An 18,502-nucleotide genomic window follows, 5' to 3' on the forward strand; every position below is an offset into this window, starting at 1 on the left:
AAATGATCAAGAACTGTAATCAGTTTCCTTACCAAGCAATAAATAACTTGTTCTTTCCCAAACTGAGTTCAAAGCAGTCACAGATGCAGACTTAAGTATACAACTTTTGCCACATTCAAGTGCAGCATTTTACACTTGTAGCCTGGAAACTCTGAAAAAATTAAGCTGAAAAATGATAAATTACAGATTCTGGCAAGAAACTTCTGGATTTTCAATCAACTAAATAAGAGACTGTAAGCATGCTGGGCACAATCTTAAATTTGTGAGTATTAAAATAGTAATCCAAGAAGATGAGAGATGAGTTAAAATGTTTGTGGAGGGGGCAGTGAATAGTGCAAATGACATCAAAACCTGAAATGTTTTTTTGAAATGCCTATTTACTTTCATCACCTGGGAAGTTTAAATGAAGTTGTTAAAAGTTTCTCAGAATATTTTTTCCTATGTTGGTTTTTGGGAGCAAAGAATGTCTTGAATGTAGAGTACTGTATTTCCTAATTCAAGCTCAAGTCTCATATGACACAAATGAGATGCCTAGGCTTTTTATTTCCCTTTATTTCCCAATTAGAATGGTAGTGATATGTTGGAATCAGCTCATTCTGAAACATACTTCCTGCAAGCATCTTCATGTTTCCACTCATCACTCCTATATGGAGTTCCTTTTTTTTCTGATCTTTTTTCTTCTTTGATGCTTTTATTCATTTCTATTTAGTAATGGCTGATAACTCAATATCATAATTTTCTCTATTCTCCTAAAGCAGCCGGGTGTGTTCCTTCTGAAACTCTATCTAGTCACTTCATACACATTTGCATTCTCTTTTGTGATATTTCCCCCTCACAGCTCTTATGTCCCCACTTGAACTGCAGAAGTTTTTTGGAGAGGACTTGGCTTGCTTATAATTAATGACTTAAAACTCAATAACTGGAAAAAAATATCTTAATTAGCTATAGGAGAAAGATCTGCATCTGTTTCTGAGCTGGGAGCTGTCAACATTCATGTCATCTTCCTGCAGATATCCAAATATATTTTAGTAAATGTTTTGTCTTTTTTTCTTCTTGTCTTCCTGCTCCATTTGTAGCTACAATCTCTCATGGGATGTAGGCAACTTCAGTGAATTTCATTAGGAATTATACTTTGCAACTGGAGAGCAGAGCCCATGTCTGGACTGAAGCCAACGTTCTTTAAAAGTTCACATGCCTTGTACTGACTCCCTAATTTAGGCTCCTTCTGACCAAGGGGAGAAAAACAGAGAAAGACTAAATAGTAGTTAGGTTTTGTTTGAAGATGAGGAAAAAAAGCAATTGTTACCAGCGACAACAGAAACGAACTGTGGGTTAGCATAACAGTATGTAAACTGTATTTCATGTGTGCTTTCATCAGAAATGAGTAAGTAGAGCCGTATATGCTGCAAACTTTAAGAATGTTAGCGGGATGCCTGCGTAGCGTTGTACTTAAGAGTACTTATGCCAGAATAGGAAAGCCTTTTATTCTGTAATTCCTTGAGGCAAGAAAAAGGCTTTCTGAAGAGTTGCTTTAATTTTAAACTCTCATTCTAATGTTAGACAGCCTGTTGGATCTCCGAGTTAAAAACTGCTTCAGCTTTACTTACTAGAGCCAGATGTAACATTGACCTTAAATGGTAAAAGCTCCCGAGAGTGAAAGAGAGGCTGGCCTGAGGGGAAAAAGGGGAATAACTGAAGTTTTAGGTAAGTAATCTCTATAACCAGGAATAAGCTCTTTTTCAGCTGTGGAATAAAACAGAACCATATTTCCTCCTTAAAGGTACAGTACCTTGTTGTTATGATACCGAGTGGTTTGTTTGTTCTTTCTTTCTGTCTCTTCCCCTCCCAAGTTTCGCCCCTGTCAAATTCTGTCCCTTTTAGAAATCTTAGTTGCTTAAAAAGTGGATGATATTCATGACATCTAGTTCTTCTTGTGTACTTTTTGGGATTATACAAGAACAAAAAAGGAAAAGCTGTGTCAATTATACTGAGGTTTCATTAACAAAGGTATGTGATCAGTAAGTAATTCAAGGCAACTTGGTTTACAGATAACGTTATCTATATTGGGCTAATTATTAGAGAATATTAGCAGCAGTATATGTTACAGAGGAACAGATATTTAACAGATTGTTTTTTTTTCTTTAGTATTGTATTGCATGACTTTTCTTCCCACGTTTTTGTGTTTAACAGTGCCAAAATTGTTCTTTTTGATGGATTACCTACTTGTGTCTGGAACCTGTCTTTTAAAAAGACATTTCCGGAGCCATTCCTTTATACTTGGTGTTTGGTTTTAATCCTATTAGAGGTAAATTAACACTATAGACTTGTCTAATTGCAGTGCTGTATTGGAATGATGGGGAAATCAAACAAAAAACATGCTTGCTTTAATATGAAATATCACAATATTTACTCCTTCTGGTAATTTACTCTTCAGCTTTGCCTGTGCTGTTTAGTAGCTACTCTGCAGCGAAGTGTTATTTTTCTCAGTTAACTAAAATACATCTTTTTGTCTTACTAATATGTTTATTAGGCTTCTTTTCAATAGAAAAACACCACGTAAGAATGGTGTTGGTACAAGGAAGTGCTTGTTGAGCCTCCAGACAAGTTACTAACATATTAGCAACAACTCATGTTAGTGTGTAGATTTTCAAATTGCGTGTAGCATGGTTCCATTTGGTGAAAGATTCTCTGCAATCATCAGAAGAATTCTCTGTTGTGGAGTGATTAGGCTACGAAATTGGTTCATGTAGTGCAGAAATTGGAAAATTTTAAGTTTTGAAAATAGTGTTTCCTCTGCAAGTAATAACAGTTACTGCACTTATACATGGTATGACAAGTATACAAAACTTTAAAGAAAGCTCACCTAGCTTCAAGAGAATGCCATAAATGTGTCTTGTAACAATTCAGGCACAGTTTCAAGGCTCATAATTTTATTTTTTTTCCTGTACTGTTGTCAGTGCAAAATGTATTACCCTAAGTTTAATCTGGCTGATCTTCATGTTTTAAATCAAAGATTAAACCCCAAATCAATATTGATACCAAGCCGGTAGTTTTGCAATCTATTGATGAATCCCATAAAAATCTAAGGCAGTTGACTAGAATTAACAGTGGAAATTAAGAAAGTCTGATATGTTAAATGCTTAATACTAGGAAGTCTTCATTCTTTAAATATTCCTGTATTTTCAAGGCTCCAAAGACCCCTCTTCTGGTTTGTTAGTCTCACATGAATTACTTAACTGGTGATGAATAGGCACTCATTTAACTCAATTTAGATAGTATCAGGAAGGCGTATAGATTTTTAATGAATAGTTATTTTTAACTCTGTATACAGACTTGAATAACTAATGTGTCCAAGCCCTCTAAGTATGAACTAAGTGTATATTTCTAATGCAATACTTTGTAGTATTTCAGCAACTACTGCTTATGTGTAATTTGATACAAATAGTACAGTTTGTTCATTCGTGCACAGTGAAAACTGTGTTTACATAACCACTGTGCTAAGGGTCCTAGGATTATCCTTGTATTTAACTTTCATAAAGCCATCTGCTTTGTATCCCTCTGGATTAAGCTACAAGTTGGTTATGGACATAAAACCTGTATGCCTCCTTTCCTTTTATCTTTTTATATGTTGGAGTCAGTTTTAATAGTGGTATAATCCTATAGTTCTAGTCGCAACAAAAGCAGTCAAAATTAAGAATTCATCAACTGAAAGATGAGGGAATTCTTTACTTTGAGAGCTCTGTAAGAGGCTGCCCAGTGGATTCTCCTTTTCTGGAGATATTCAAAACATGCCTCGATACATTCCTATGTAACCTACTGTTGGGAACCTGTTTCAGCAGGAGGTTGGTCTGCATATTCTCCAGAATTCCTTTCCAAGCCCTACAATTCTGTGATTCTGTGAAAGGAGAATGGAAAAAGCTGGTGGTAAAGATCGGAACTACTTGCTCTCTGTCAGCTTTTAATTCTAATTTGGTGACAAACCACTTTTTGAAAAGCTAGGTAAGGGTGATTGTGGCAACTGAGGTTTAAGAAGTTGGTACTGAGAAGGGACATTCTCATTTCAAGGATCATAGGTATATGTTTGTCACACATTATGGAGTTGTCTTTCCTCATCTACTTCCTGATATTAGAGATTTGTAGAATTCTTGTTTATGGACACGTGTAGTGGTAGGTTAAGGAGAATGAAAACTGTGGCTGTTGTGAAGAAAAAACTTGAAATAATAACTGAGTTTCTATCCCTGGAAAGTAAGTCCTAAGAACTCTGAAAACCAGAGAAGGATTTGATATTTAGAGCAAGTAGGCTAGTATACCCAGGTTATTTGGAGTTTTTGAGCTGTGTCAACATCCCAGTAATTTATCTTCCTCAGTATGTGGATGACAGGTTTTTCTTTATTTTTCTTTATTTCAGCGGAGTTATTCTTTATCTCCACAATCTGGAAAATCATTTGAGATATTTAACTTCAAATAAAAGTAACTAAATATGTGAAGTATGTTAAAGATTTAAAAGCAAACTAAAAAAACACTCATGACTAAATCAGAACTGCCCTGCTAGAAGTTTTGCCTTTGAATGTAAAACACCTCAAGTCTTTAGGTATTGTAAGCCAACAGAGACACTGAATGCTGTTGATATGCTGTTCATTTACAGGTTTGGACAAGTAAGGCTTGTAGAATTTTATTTTTTTTATTTATTTTTTTATGGTAATGCAGGTTGCTTAGAAAAAGAAAAGGGGGAGCTAAACACACAAACATGACAGGCAGTGTCTGTCAAGTACATATGTGACCCTGAAAGCTTCTTTCCCTGACTACTCTTAAAGCATATTCTGTGGCATCCTGTCATTACACAAAGCAATTTTTTAGAGACCTGTCCTTTCCCCTGCTATGTATGGAAATATATCTGTTGTGATAACTGTTCAAACAGAGCCACTAATACAGTGGAGACTGCTGTGCTAGTTCCTGCAATTTCTGAGAAGAACAGAGCAGTTGAAAAGTTAATAAACATAAGCAATATAAATCAATTTACGTAAGAATTGTACTGTGTCCCTTATCTTCTGGGCTGCTGGGTCAAGCGCAATAATCTTCTGGGCTAGGGGCTTCGCTTCAGAGTAAAAATAATAGTGTTTATTTAATTCTGCTGAATGTTTTATTATGCTGAATCTGTATGTGGGGAATTTGGCTTTGAGCCACTGCTTTTGGAATCTTCAGCAAAGTTTCCAGTGACTTCAGTGGTGCAGAGATCGTGTTCCTAATGAATACCACTAAGGTAAATTAGTAGGAGATGAGAGTCTGAAATGTAGAGGAATTGGAGTAGGAGTAGTTTGTATGTTCACCTGCTCGCTTTGAACTTAGAGGGATGTACCAACAAACGGTAGGGTTTGTAGAATGACATATAGTTCTGAAATTTTGGAAAAGAAATATCCAGGATTTCATTTTCAAATGTTTTTCTGATTCCTCTAAAACATCTCTGAAGTGGCTGTTTTAGAAATGTCTGTGCACACATGCGTGTAGTAGAATATAATTAACCAAATATGTAGACTAAAATTTGCTGTTGAATCTTGCTTAGTTGTGCTGAACTGTGCTGCTGAACACTGAAATTAGAAATGACGTGCGTAACCATAAGTCAAAGGAGAACTTATGGAGAGGAAGGAAAATCATAGCAGGGGGGCTGAATCTAGATGGTCATTAAGGTCCTAATGCTTTCTATGATTCTATGGTTCTATGATTTGACTGCATAAAAAGATGCATGCTTTTATATCAGTAACTGAATTTCCTGTGTTTTTCATAGTGAATAAATGTGGCTGGCTTCTGGGTTTGTGAAAATAGCTCAATGTTATTAGTGGCCTACCTGCAGTGGAGGATGGTGTTTGGCCCAGGAGGAGGTGCTGGGTCAAGTTGATGCTCTGTATGACATCTCAGGCTGGAAAATTTTGAAAGCAGATCTAAATATTGCTGGTTCTCAATGCAAGCATAATTGTGCCTCTCATCTTAACATCCCCAAGGGTTGCAGCGGTTAAACTTATCATTCTTCCTCTTTGATAGGTATACAATTATCAGGATTGCTCTAAAAGCTGGTCTTGTGAAGTGCAGTAGGCACTGGAGCAGACTGTAGAAAAACAAGTAGATGTGTCAAAATTCCCATGTATTTTAGATATTTTAAAGCAAGGATGGGAGACTTTGAAACTGCTGTGTTTATTCACTGAATCAAGTAAAAATATCTAAAGCAGGGAGAAGGAATTTATGGGTATGTTCTAAAGCCTCCATACATAAGACTCTGTTTTCTGTACATGCTGACCCTTTTGGTCAGCATGTTAGAAATTTCTCTTGCATAAAGCACAGCAGGAAAATGTCCTTTCCAAAATATATACATTGTATGATAAAGGAGAAGTCTCCTTGAAATATTAACAACTTTTTACCCTTATAAGAAGCTCTTCAGCTCTTCATGTTTCCTGTTGGATTTTTTATTTTTTTTATTTTTTGTCTTTGACATTTCCTGTTTAATAGATTTTTAAATGTTTTTGTTGGTGAAATAGCAAACATCGACCATCCCACTCTATACAAAGCTGACATATAACCATAACAGAAAGGTGAATAATACCTAAAAGTTCCTTAGGAGATCTGTACTGTTGCTGCCTGGTATTTCTGTCTAGAAAAGTGTTAAGAACGAGACTAAACTAAAACAAGTAGCCTTTTATACTGATCGCTTGTAAAAATGATACAGAAGTGAACTTCCACCCCCAGTACAAATACCACCCCACAAACACTACACCAGAGAAAAGTAGCTGTTTTTCTTTTACTATGAAAATTGTGAATTGTACTTCCTTAAATTGCATGGCAGGTCAAACTCAGTTCTCACAAATCACCGTTGCTGCATTTGCAATGTACAGAGCTTTGTCTTCGTACATGTGCTATTGGTGTGTCTCAGTAGATTTTGATCCCTCCCCAAAAAATACCTTCACTTAATATTAAGAGAGTTTTGTTTTTTTTTTCTGTTGCTTAACAGGTAAAGATCAGATTTACGTAGCATTATTCCCTTCAGAGTAGGGTCTTGTAAATTTCTCGCATGTCTTCTTATAAAGAAGCACAAATCAACATAAAATTTTAAAGCTAACCTCATTTTCAGATGATACAGTGACACAACTTTTCAGAATACTGTTACGCTTACAACATGCCTTAAAGTTATCTGTTGAATTTAAAGGTTAAAATAATGCTTGACGTTGGAAGGCTTTTTCCTCCTCTTGAAGGTGGATACTGTGTAATCATCTTGTGTACTTATCTTCCAAGCATCTGCTTTGAAAATAAAACAACATGCCATTTTGACATTTAAGAAAGTGCTATAAAAAGTCTGTTGCTATGTTTAAAAGCCTGCTTTCAGTTACTATAGCAATAAAATTCTCAAAAATGATGTACGAATTGCCACAGTTCATCACCATCCCTTTCTGGGACAGGGAGATTACTGGACTGAGAATAAGACAAAGCTTCCCGGTATATAACAGGAGAGAGTTTCCATAAAGTTCCAGGTGGGATGTGCTGCCACCTGTTAGCAAAATGTGGCCAAAATATAAAAACCAAAGTGTCTGTGCCAAAAGGGATAGCTGGATTCCTACTTGATTCAGTCTCTTTGTGACTTCTGTGACAGAGCTCAGTATTTTGAGCAGCTTCCCATTTCTCTGCAAGACAAGTTGCTGAAAGTGTTTTATTTTTCTCTCTAAATTCTTCCAATCCCTTGATAATGAGTGTGAAAATCAGCATACACAGTGCAGACTGTATAGGCTTTGTCTTCGTAACATTACGGTTGTCAATCTGAAATGCCTTTGATCCTGAAGCAGCTCTGGAAACTGTTATCATAAAGAAAATAAATGAAATAATAGCTGATGGAATTCTTAGCATCTCGCTGGAGCTTGAAGCCTTGAACATTCAGGGCTTCTTTGAAGAGGTCAGGAAGTTCAGTTTCCTACAGAAACATAGACATTGGCATCTCTAAGTTCAGTGTGAAATTACATTCTTACTTCAGATACTTTCTACTCATTGCTCTCTTCTACTGAGCAACATGCTGTATGGGGGGGAAAAAAGACTTGGAGGGAAAAAATGGGGCATGTTTGAAAGCAGTGCAACAGTTCTGTTCTCTTTATTCCTAGTTGTTTAAAGAGTTTTCAAAGTTCATTTGAGGTTAACTCAAACTATGCAGCATTTTTGTCTGCACTTTAGTTTGTGTTGCTAATAATGCACAACAATCACAGTCATTTCAAGACTTTTCCTTAGCACATGCTTGAAGTTGAGACTTCTCATTTTGAGCAGTGCCTATTTCTATTTCAGTGCTTCATTTACACTAATGTAAATTTTACACTTTTTGTATTACTATACGAAGAACCTATTTTAGTAGGGGCTGTGCAGGACGAGAAGAGAAGGAGTAAGTGTATGAAACTGTAACTTTTATATTTTTCAAAATTGGTTAACACCTGACATACAGAAAGCTGATTTTCTACAGAGCTGTGGCCTATGCCTATAGCATCCTCACTCTAGTTGTGATAACTGGTTCCTAGGCGATCTGTTTTAACTGTGGATGTCCCTGTTCATGGCAGAGAAGTTGGATTTAAAAAAAGGCCTTCAGAGGCCCCTTCCAACTCTAAGGATTCTGTGAGTCTACAAACATCAGTTCAAACTTCATACTTCAAAGCCATTCTGTATAGTCACAGAGTATTTAAGATGATCTACCTCTGAATTTGTATCTGCTCTGAAAACATGAACTTCACCATGCCTGCTGTGCCCTGGGTCAGCTGTATTTGAAACTGTTCACCAGCTTCAAAAATTACTGCAAGAGGCAGAGTGCATCTGACAATGTGGTTACCTTAGCTTCTTCCCAAGGAATAAAGAATTGAAGTGAAAAGCCTGATGGCTATGGGCTAGAGACACATTTCTCATTATGTGTTGACTACTAGCCTTTTATAAGTGTTAGCAATGCACTTATTCTTCCCAAAATCTATTTTAAGTTTTGTTTTCCTTGGAATAAAGATTGTGCTTGCTGTTGTTCTGGTTGTCAGCCTTCTTCCCCCTTCTTCCCTGCCCTCTCTTCATTCCCTCCCAGTAGCCTTTGAACTCATCTAAATTGTTGAGTTTGGCCAGAGAGGATCTCAAAAGTATTAAGTTCCTACAGATTAAGTGCAAATAGCTGTTGTGGTAGGAGAGGCCTGGAATAGTGCTGTTGAAGGAAAAGGGCTCCCCTGTGGCTGAAATCACTGCTGATTCCATTTGATTTGCTAGCTGGCAATGTAGCAATATGAAGCTCAAAAGTAGGCACTGCAAGTACTGTCTCTTGCTCTTCCAGACTGGCAGGAGACCAAGGAAACAAGCAGCATTATTTTTAGTGAGTGAGAGAAGATAAAAAAAATCACTAATATAACAAAACCTGCTTTTTGGCTGTTTGAGTTCAGCTACTTAAAAAGCTTGTTTCCAAATTTTGAGGGGCACAGGTTACAAACTGTCCATTTACGCATTCATATCTAAACTATTTTGGAAAACTGTTATAAATGAAGTACAGGTCATGAAAGGCTGTGCTGATGACTCTCCTATGATTTTCTCACCCACTTCTAATGGTGGCAGTTCATATTTCAGTCTTCTTCCTAAAGCAGTGCAGAGCACAGTTAGGTTGTAGAACAGACACCTATTTTGTGTATTTTTCCATCAAGGCTGCAAGGTCTATAGGGGAAAGAGCTTAGGTTTCTGTAGTCATTGGGAATAGCCTATAGGCTACTTGCTCTGTTCTTCAGTCAGGCTCATGGGAATGTTGTTAGTGGAAAGGTTCTTCCCATGGCAAATAAATGTCAGTTGTCTGGGTAGAGGCTGGGTAATTAGACTTTCCTTATGTAACAGATATTTTGAAGTTCAGCCAGGAAGAACGAAGTATTATCCAGAGAGAACAGCCCTCATCTGCTTTCTGGCCATTTGGAAAAGGCAGCTGTGGGTCAAGAATCTGTTCCCTGAAAATTTCCATGCATCTGAAGTAGTTTCTCCACTGATGACGACCCTTTATTTGTTCATATTTAAGGTCAGCATGCAAGATCTGAGGCTGAAGAAACTCCTGGAATTCTATATCATGGGTACTGCTCCCTTGCACCTGCTCCCTTATATTCCCTGTCATAGGTTTATGACACACTCAAAGTACTGGGCTCTTTCCCTGAAGACTACTCAGTGTGTAAATACTGCTTATGTCAGTTAGATAATGTGTATATCATTCTTTTTCCTCCTGCTTTCACGGGTTTTAAATAAAATCATCTAAACCAGCAGCAGTAAACAGATGCTCACAAAACAAAAGAGAGATAGTGATCCTGTTTAAAAAACAAACCAAAAAAAAACCCCAAAAAGCTCAAAAGATGAAAACACAGCAAAAAGTCCTCCCATTCTGGCTTTATTCAGCTTATTGTAGAAATGTCTATGGCCCATTATGCTGAAGTAAACTTGAATAAAAAATTACCAAGTAAGATCTCATTCCCTGTATAGGGAAGAGTTTACATACTTTATTTCTGTTAGTGACTGATAAGTTATTCTGTGATTAATTGAAATAAATTAACCTGTGGTAACATCCTGTTTTCTTTCTTTGCTTTATCATCTGTTTGGGAGGAATCGTTTGTTTTGCTTAGAAAGAAACAATCAAAACCTTTCATCTAGATAATACCTAAACTTGTGTCTGTTTTAAACAGGAAGCTCTGCCTTACAGCTTTCCAACCATCGTGTTGATTTTTTAGTGTCCTTCTTCAGCTATGCTACAGGGCACGATGTTGATCATGGCTATTCCTGAACTTAAAATCCTTTTACACGTTATACTTATTTTTCCTGTTGCATTATTTATTGAAACAGCTGCCATAATTTTTTGTTTGGGGTTGCGTTCAGTGAAGTCAATAGTACACTTGTGTATATAAGAGATGCATGACAGCTTCTTGTTATTCTGATACTTTTTAAAAGTATTCCTCAGCAATTTTTTGGTTAAGTAATATGTTGTGCATTCAATAGTTTTTAAAGTGAGTGCTGCTCCATTAAACAATTTTAAATAAGTTATTAATTAAAAAGGAAAATAGTATTGGTTACAGATTACCACACATGGAACACCAAGAATACATGTAATAGCAGTTCTGATCTTTGTTCACTGTTTCAGGGAGGCAGATATTAGCTTAGTGTCTGTGAAAATATTCATAATTTTCTGTCCAAATCAGAAACTTACGTTAATGAACTAGGAAAAAAAAGCATTGCTGGATTTGCCTAATGAGCAATACAAACTATGCTTTAGTTTGTAACCATGAAATGTAATTCCCCCTGAATTCAGTGCTCCTTACAGATGAATGTTCAGGGATGAAACTTACTTTGTAAAACTCAGTATGGGACCGTGAATTCATGCTAACTAAAAAGTCCACTAACATTTGATTATCTTAAATAGATTTACTTCAGAAGTGCAGAAGACTGGGCAGGTACTATTAGTTAACATAACTAATTTAACTTCTTAATGATTAGAACCTGTACTGAAGCTGCATAACGATGCTAGCCATGTTTGATGGACTGTGAATAAGCAGGATATGACGGCCAATTTCACTAAACTGCTCTATGGAGTCATCATTTCTCCTTTGCAGTGGTGAATCAATTCTTAATCATTTTCAAATAAACTTCTACTAACATAGTTATGTTGCTAGTATTTTGAATGCTTTGAGATTGCCAAAACATTTGCAAAATATAGTGAAGGCTATACAAGAACATATACAATGAATAAACATATACAATGAGTAGTCAGATCTCTTGACTGGTTTATAGTTGAATTATTGCATCCCAAACCTTCTTAAACATACAGTTCTAATATTTTCTGTTGCATTTCTGCCATGAAATAATTGATGAAATTTCTAATATGAAGATTGAGCAATATACCACAGCAGTGTAAAGCACTCTTAGTATGTCTTCAATATATAAACCTCCATAAGGAATATTCATATATCAGCTGTGCAGCTTCATGGAAGTGAAATCAATTCTACATGCCTTTATTTAACTACATAAGGTATGTAGCTTACTGATGCCTGATTTTGGCTTGGTACTGTTACAAATGTATGAACCTGATAAGTGAGGTAACTGAAATGCCATTGCTCTATCTTGCTGCAAAAAAGAAGAAAATGTAACTTCTAATACTAAAAGCACTAACATTTTTGTGGCTCTGCAGTATATTGTTCAATTAAGGTACTAGTTGCAACTACAACTGTGTGCTTACATAAAATTTGCTTTTTCCTTCAACTTAGTTCAAAAGCATGCTTACATACATTTAGAACTTAAGTGCTTTTTTTTTTATTTACATGTGTCATAAAAATAAAAGATGGTACCATTCCCTAAGGCTGGCAAATGAGTTGTTATGGAAAGTATTGTAGTTCCCTTGTTTGTTCATTCTCTAGATCCTGTTGTTTCCTCTGGAAATCATTCCTGAGTTAACTGACTAATGAGAAGTTTGGAGAAAAAAATGATAGTATTTCCTTAACATGCCATTTTTGTGTTTCAGTTGAGTTTTTAACTTTATCCTCTTCTTAAAAAAATGAAAAATTTTCTCTGCAAGAGGGTTAAAAACAGAAAACGCTTGGAAAGAATGCTTAGAAAATGAATTTACTGGTTTGCCATTAAGCACCATGGAAATTAAAATAAACATTGTTCTAACTAAGAAACATTAACAACAAAAAATTTTCTGTTGGAAAAATGTTTTTTATGTGGTTTAGAAACACATACACAATGTTATTTCCACAGATCAAAGAGTGTAATTAGTATTCATTTGATTTTAGATTTAATTTTTCTTTCTCATAGATGAAAATATTATATCTTATTTTTTGAGCTAGCTTGTCAAGCATTGCTTGACTCATAGTCAATTACATATGAAGTAGAAGCAAAAAATCAAAGATATGGAAGAGTTTAGTGAAGCCTATTATCCTGAACTGCTTATTTAAAAGCTAGTTTTTAATAGCTAATTTTAATTGTTCCATCTTTCTCACTTCTTTCAACATGTGAGCCAAAACTGTTGGGAAGACGGTTTCCTAATGATTTGGGCCTGGATGTGGATAATAGAGAAGACTAGTAACTTCTAAAATCTTAGTTCTCTTTAATAACCTCTTCTTTTTTCTTGAAGAAATTGCCACCATAATGATAGAATGAACAAGTTATATTTTGTTCCTAATTTGTACTAGATAGTTGAGGGTATTGTTTAAATAAGGTTCTCAGACTCAATGATTTTAAACAAAAGAATGTACAGAAAATATGATGTTTGAATCACAGAAATGTCGAACTTGAAATACATATGTGATAAAGGTGATTAAAAGCATTTCACAACAATTAATTCTTGTGTCAAAGACAAGAGTTAGAATTAAATACTTTAAATAGGAAAAGCATTCCTGTATAAGCGACCATGGAAACAATTATGCGTGGCAGATTAAATTTACTTATATTTTTCTATCATAAACTTTCCTGTTACTTTAATCATTTATTACAAAATTAAAACATTTTGTGCTTTAATTAGGAAAAAAAATGAATTCCTCTTGACAGCCAGAAAAAAGAAACATGTCAAAATTCTATAATGGATGCAAATAATTTTAAATTAATCAGTGATGTGGCCATTTTCTTTCCTTAGACATTCATTTGCAATTTCTATTTTGAGAATTCATGTGCAAAAAAGGTCAACAAGCCTGATCCTAGATCATTTATTAGTATTATGTTAGGCTTGCTGCTCTTTTGTGGGACAGATTTTCATTACCTAGAAATTCGTAGTATGCATTCCATAGAGGTATAAATCAATCTGTGTTTAACCCTCCTCAAATGAAGAAGGTAATGAATTGGAAGAGCGTATTCCTGTCCTAACCAATTCTTCAGGACATTTTAATCAACATTTGTTAGTTACTATTTTTATTTTCTTCTTCCAAGATAAATTGCAGAACTTCAATCACCAAGATTTCAAGATTTTCTTTGGTTACTTTCTCTAAACGAAGCTTGATTACTTGGTTCCATGAGTTGTTTCAGTTGCAGCTTCCAGCACGTATGTTGATATGTATCTGGAGAAGGATGCAGGATCACAAGGACAATACTGGATGGCAGAACTGAAGTTTATGGGAAAAGTCTAGATAACTATACAAATTTCTAGGAAAATGTGATGTTTCCCTTAAAATTGTTGGGCTAAAGAGGAGACAGGATTGCAGCTTCTTAGTGGTTTGTAATCAAAAGATGCCATTTTTCAGATATTTTTTCTAAAATGTTTGTATTGTTCCTGAGTAGTGCTTGGTATGTCAGTGGGTAAGGATTTTGATATATTTTTTTTTGTTTTAGAAATGAATTACTCTAAGTCCCATAATGTATGAATACTGTGCTATTGTTAAGGGACAATTCACAAGGACTTGCTGTAACAATTTTTTGGGTGAAGGTGAACATGAAATAAGCATAGCAGGTATTTAAAGAAGAGAACAGTTCCCTGCTTATTTTCATGTTTCTTTGGTTGTCTGCACTCCCAAGATTTGATGTTAGCGAACGTTGATTACTTAGTCTGTCTTGCGGACTTTACTAGAGGAGGGCGAGGGGTGAGCCCTAAGTTTAAGGCCATGTTGTTTATCTTAGTGCTGCAATAAAACAGCACAAAGAAAACCTTGAAGAGATAAGCAAAATGTGCACTCTGTCTCTTCAAAGCATTTCTGTTATGAGAGGAAACTTTGTACTGTAAAGTAGTGGGGGAGAAAAGTAGGCTGCTTACCAAGTTTGATAGTCAAAAACTAAATACAGTTTGGCTGCTCTGATCTTGGGCGTAGATTCTTAGTTGTCTATGTACAGTTAGTCTATGATGTGCAATACAGAAATAGTGCATGAGAAGCTGTATCATGCATCATCTCTTCATTGGAAAAGCAATCACACTGTTGAATTTCTCTTATAGAATCGACTTACAAAAATACCACTTACTGTAAGAGTTGTAAAATCATGTGGCTGTTACTCTTTTTTTCCAAAGTTTGAATATCCTGGGAAGGAAAGACCTCCACCATATCTCAGACCAACCGTATATTTAAATTTATTTCAATTTTATACTTCACTTTCTACTGAGACCTAATTTATACTGAAAGCAAGTAGTTAAAGGGAAGAGCTGCATCTAGCCTTTGTCTCAAAAATGATTTATTCATTTGTGCTGTACTGGTATGGATTCTTTGGGAGAAAAACAATGGGAGCTGTAAGAAAACCTTAAAATATTCCCCAATCTTGCACAGATTATTTGAGATTATTTTCATGTCTTTTTCTTACTCAGCCAGATGTGAGGCACTGGGAGCAGAAGTGTAAGCTGCACTGTGCAAGTGAATGTATCTGATAGGTTAGGTAGTGTCAAAGTAAAGAAGACAAACGAACCCTGGCAAATAAGGGAGAAAGAGAACTGTGTATATACTTTGTGTAAAGACTGTGAGGGGTGTGCAAACTTCCTTATTGGTCTGTTTCTTGATCCTCTGGGAAGAAAAGGATGAGAAGAGTCTACTGGTTCTCACTTACATTTTCTATTAAATAGTACTGAGATCAAATAGAATTTCCTTTATATGAGTGTTAAAGTAAGAAAATAGTTTACTGTGTGTACATGTGTATGTATATGTAAGGCCCCGCTTAATTTGAAAAGTGCTGGAATTGTCTTTTCCCCCTGAAAAGCTCAGTATTTCTGATATGGTTAACCTTGCTTTTACTAATAAAACAGAATACATTCAGTGACCTGCCACCAAGATATCTTCCTTTTTCTTATTTAGGAACATGAAGTACGACAAAGCAGGGAGACACCAGGCATTCTTCTGAGATATGTTTATTTCCTCAAGCAGGTTACTTTGGAATTCAGCAAAATACTATCCTATGGCAACAGGATTTTAATCTTGGCAGTACTTTTACCGTGTACGTGTAATGCAAGAGACTTTTTTCTTCTTTCTGCTTTAGTATCCATCCATTCCTTCAGCAATGCTAATCATTCATAATGGGCATAAAGACAATTGTCCTCTGTTGTTCACTTTGTTCACTCTCTCAATATTGCTTTCATTTAAAAATTTAACCCACTTCTACCAGCAAACTTTAGAACTGGATGTCAAGGTCACAGATATTATTTGCCTAATCCAACACAGGAACTAAGTATTTTTTTTTTAACTATCTACAAGTTAGAGCTTCCTGGTCCAGAGACTATAAAATTAACACTTGTGATTTCTTTTAAATTTCACTCCTGTTTCTACCCAGAAATGTCTCCTTTTAAAGCTGAAGAGCTCTGACCATTCTTGAATTCTATGTACTCTTTGTATTTTTGTTGCATTATTTTTGAGATGTGACTAGAACTGCTAAAGATTTGGGCATAGAATGCTTATACTCAATTTTGTTCTCAATTCTTTCCTACTAATTCCTCACATTTTTTGCATTTTTGGCTGCTGCTGAATGCTATTCTCAGTGAAGTATCCAAAATGACTCAGATCTTTTTCTTGACTGGTAAAACATAATGATAAGTTCTGATTTAGCTAAGTATATTTAAGGCTATTTTTCCAATATGCATTAATTTACACTTTTAAGCAGTGTTTTTTATCTGCCATTTTATCATTTAGTTGCTCATATCTCAAAACTCACCTTGGCTGGCTTTAGGTCTGATTATATCATCTTACCTTCCTTCACCTGTTTTTCTACATACCCTCTTTACCAGATCCTTCATGACTTTTCAGACCCTTCATGTTAAAAATCCTTTGTGTAAAGAGTGTGAGGGGTGTGTAAACTTTATCAGTCTGTTTCTTGATCCTCTGGGAAGAAAAGGATGGTTCTTGCCTGTATTTTCTATTAAATAGCACTGCGGTTAAATATAATTTTCTTTCTATGATAGTAAAAGTCATGACAATACTGAACATGGCAGCCCCTGTGGAAGTGTAATCTTTGCAGCAGAAAGACAGACTGATAGTTTCTACCTCTTGTTGCCTTTCTTAATCTGTAGGAGAACTTTCCCTCTTGTCCTGGTATTGAATTTTAGCATAGCTGATAAAGCACTAAAAAAGATGCATTCTGTTAGATTTAGCTCAATGTCAAAATGTGAATATTTCTGCTCCCCCAAATGATCACCTTGAGCCTCTGCCAGAACTTATCAAACTTCTAGAAGCTACAATGGAATGGGAGATGTCATACAATCCCAGTCACTAAGAGCTTGAACTAAACTGCTTTGAACTAAACTGGTTTGTCCCAGCAGACTGGGATGGCTGAAAGGCAAGCATATGCCTTATCCACGTGTTGTTTCAGTAGAGAGAACAGTCTGGATGAGAAACAGAACAACTGGAGTGAGATGTTATATTTCAGTGGCAAATCTTGGCATTAGATATGCCCTGTTTCTCTTTTAAAGTTCTCTTCCATAAATATCTCTGCTTCTTTTATCCATTCCTCACCTCCCCCATTTTTCATTTTATGTTCTGAAGCCAAAGTCTTAAAAATGTTTGCCCGAAATTCTGTAGCTCTTCCTGCAAAAGTAATTCTCCGGTTTAAGTTCACCTCTTCAGAAGAGACTTCTTGTGCCCAACACTGATAAAAATGTAATAAATGTGTGGGGTTTATTTAGATGTTGATGAGATTATGTGTAAAGTTGTTTCTGGATCAGCTCCTGGATGTAATCAGTGAAGGAATGGTGTTGACTGAATAATTTTATCAGAGAAAGATTTTGATAAATTGGACATTAACAATTTGCTGCATTTGGTTTATGCTATTCCAGAAGAGCAGAGCTGTTGTTTGTCTCAAAGCTTTGTTCTAAACTGTGTAATTACCCATAAAATACATCTTTTTGGTACTGTGCATGCCAGTCAATCCATAAAAATTCCTTTCTTGTTCTGATAGCTTTGATCTTTATTATTAGCTTTCCTGCATTTGTTTTTGGAGAACAATCTTAGAAAACAGTAAGAATAAGGTTAGGTTAGCAAACCATCTTGTTATTAAAGACTTAATACTTTTATATTCAGTAATTTTCTAAGGAAAACAAAAAGTTGTATTTTTCTGACCATACTTTCTAGCATAAGCAAGCCAATTAAATTTTTTTCCAAATCAGTGCAAATTATAAAGCTCCTGACTCCAGAACTTAAGTCAATAAACAAAATGGACCTCATTTTCTTTCATATGAAAGACCTGTAAGACCCGCAGAGATGGATTTTAACGTGAGAGGAATTATACAATCAATTTGTTTACATCTGGTTTCAGAGTGTGACTTTATGGTTAAACATTTAAAAACACATATTTCTCTGCAGCCCACATTTAATGCACTTTTGTTTCATCAAAATGAGTAAACCAGCAGTAGGAGGCTAAAAACCTCTTTGCATCCTTAGAGTTAATATCCTGAGAGTTAAGCAGTATAGAAGATTTGAGATGCTAGTGCAGTGGACAGTCTATGAGAGTTCTTTCTTCATGAGGGCACCTGCAAAATAAAGCCTTGAATGTGTTGGAGTTGTTTTTTGTTTGTTTGTTGGGTTTTTTTTTTTGCATTACAGTGTTAACCTAG

The 18,502-nt window shown here is 35.6% G+C and overlaps 1 protein-coding gene across 13 annotated transcripts in view; it reads left to right on the forward strand.

Annotated features, from left to right (window-relative positions):
• Positions 1 to 18,502, forward strand: part of IRAG1 (inositol 1,4,5-triphosphate receptor associated 1) — a 109,364-nt gene that overhangs the window by 42,028 nt on the left and 48,834 nt on the right. For 7 of the 13 annotated variants that reach the window (XM_052695665.1, XM_052695662.1, XM_052695657.1 and 4 more), the window contains exon 1: positions 1,443 to 1,704. The exons of 1 other annotated variant lie outside the window; for it this stretch is intronic. The gene's annotated coding sequence lies outside the window, so the exon portion shown is untranslated. Of the gene's footprint in view, positions 1 to 1,221; positions 1,385 to 1,439; positions 1,781 to 1,857; positions 2,008 to 18,502 lie in introns of those variants that run through there. 5 more of the 13 variants (XM_052695658.1, XM_052695670.1, XM_052695669.1 and 2 more) reach the window with 5 other exon arrangements.

The sequence above is a fragment of the Tympanuchus pallidicinctus genome, unplaced genomic scaffold (genome assembly GCF_026119805.1).
Source record: "Tympanuchus pallidicinctus isolate F22 unplaced genomic scaffold, pur_lepc_1.0 scaffold3, whole genome shotgun sequence".
In the NCBI taxonomy this organism is placed as follows: domain Eukaryota; kingdom Metazoa; phylum Chordata; class Aves; order Galliformes; family Phasianidae; genus Tympanuchus; species Tympanuchus pallidicinctus.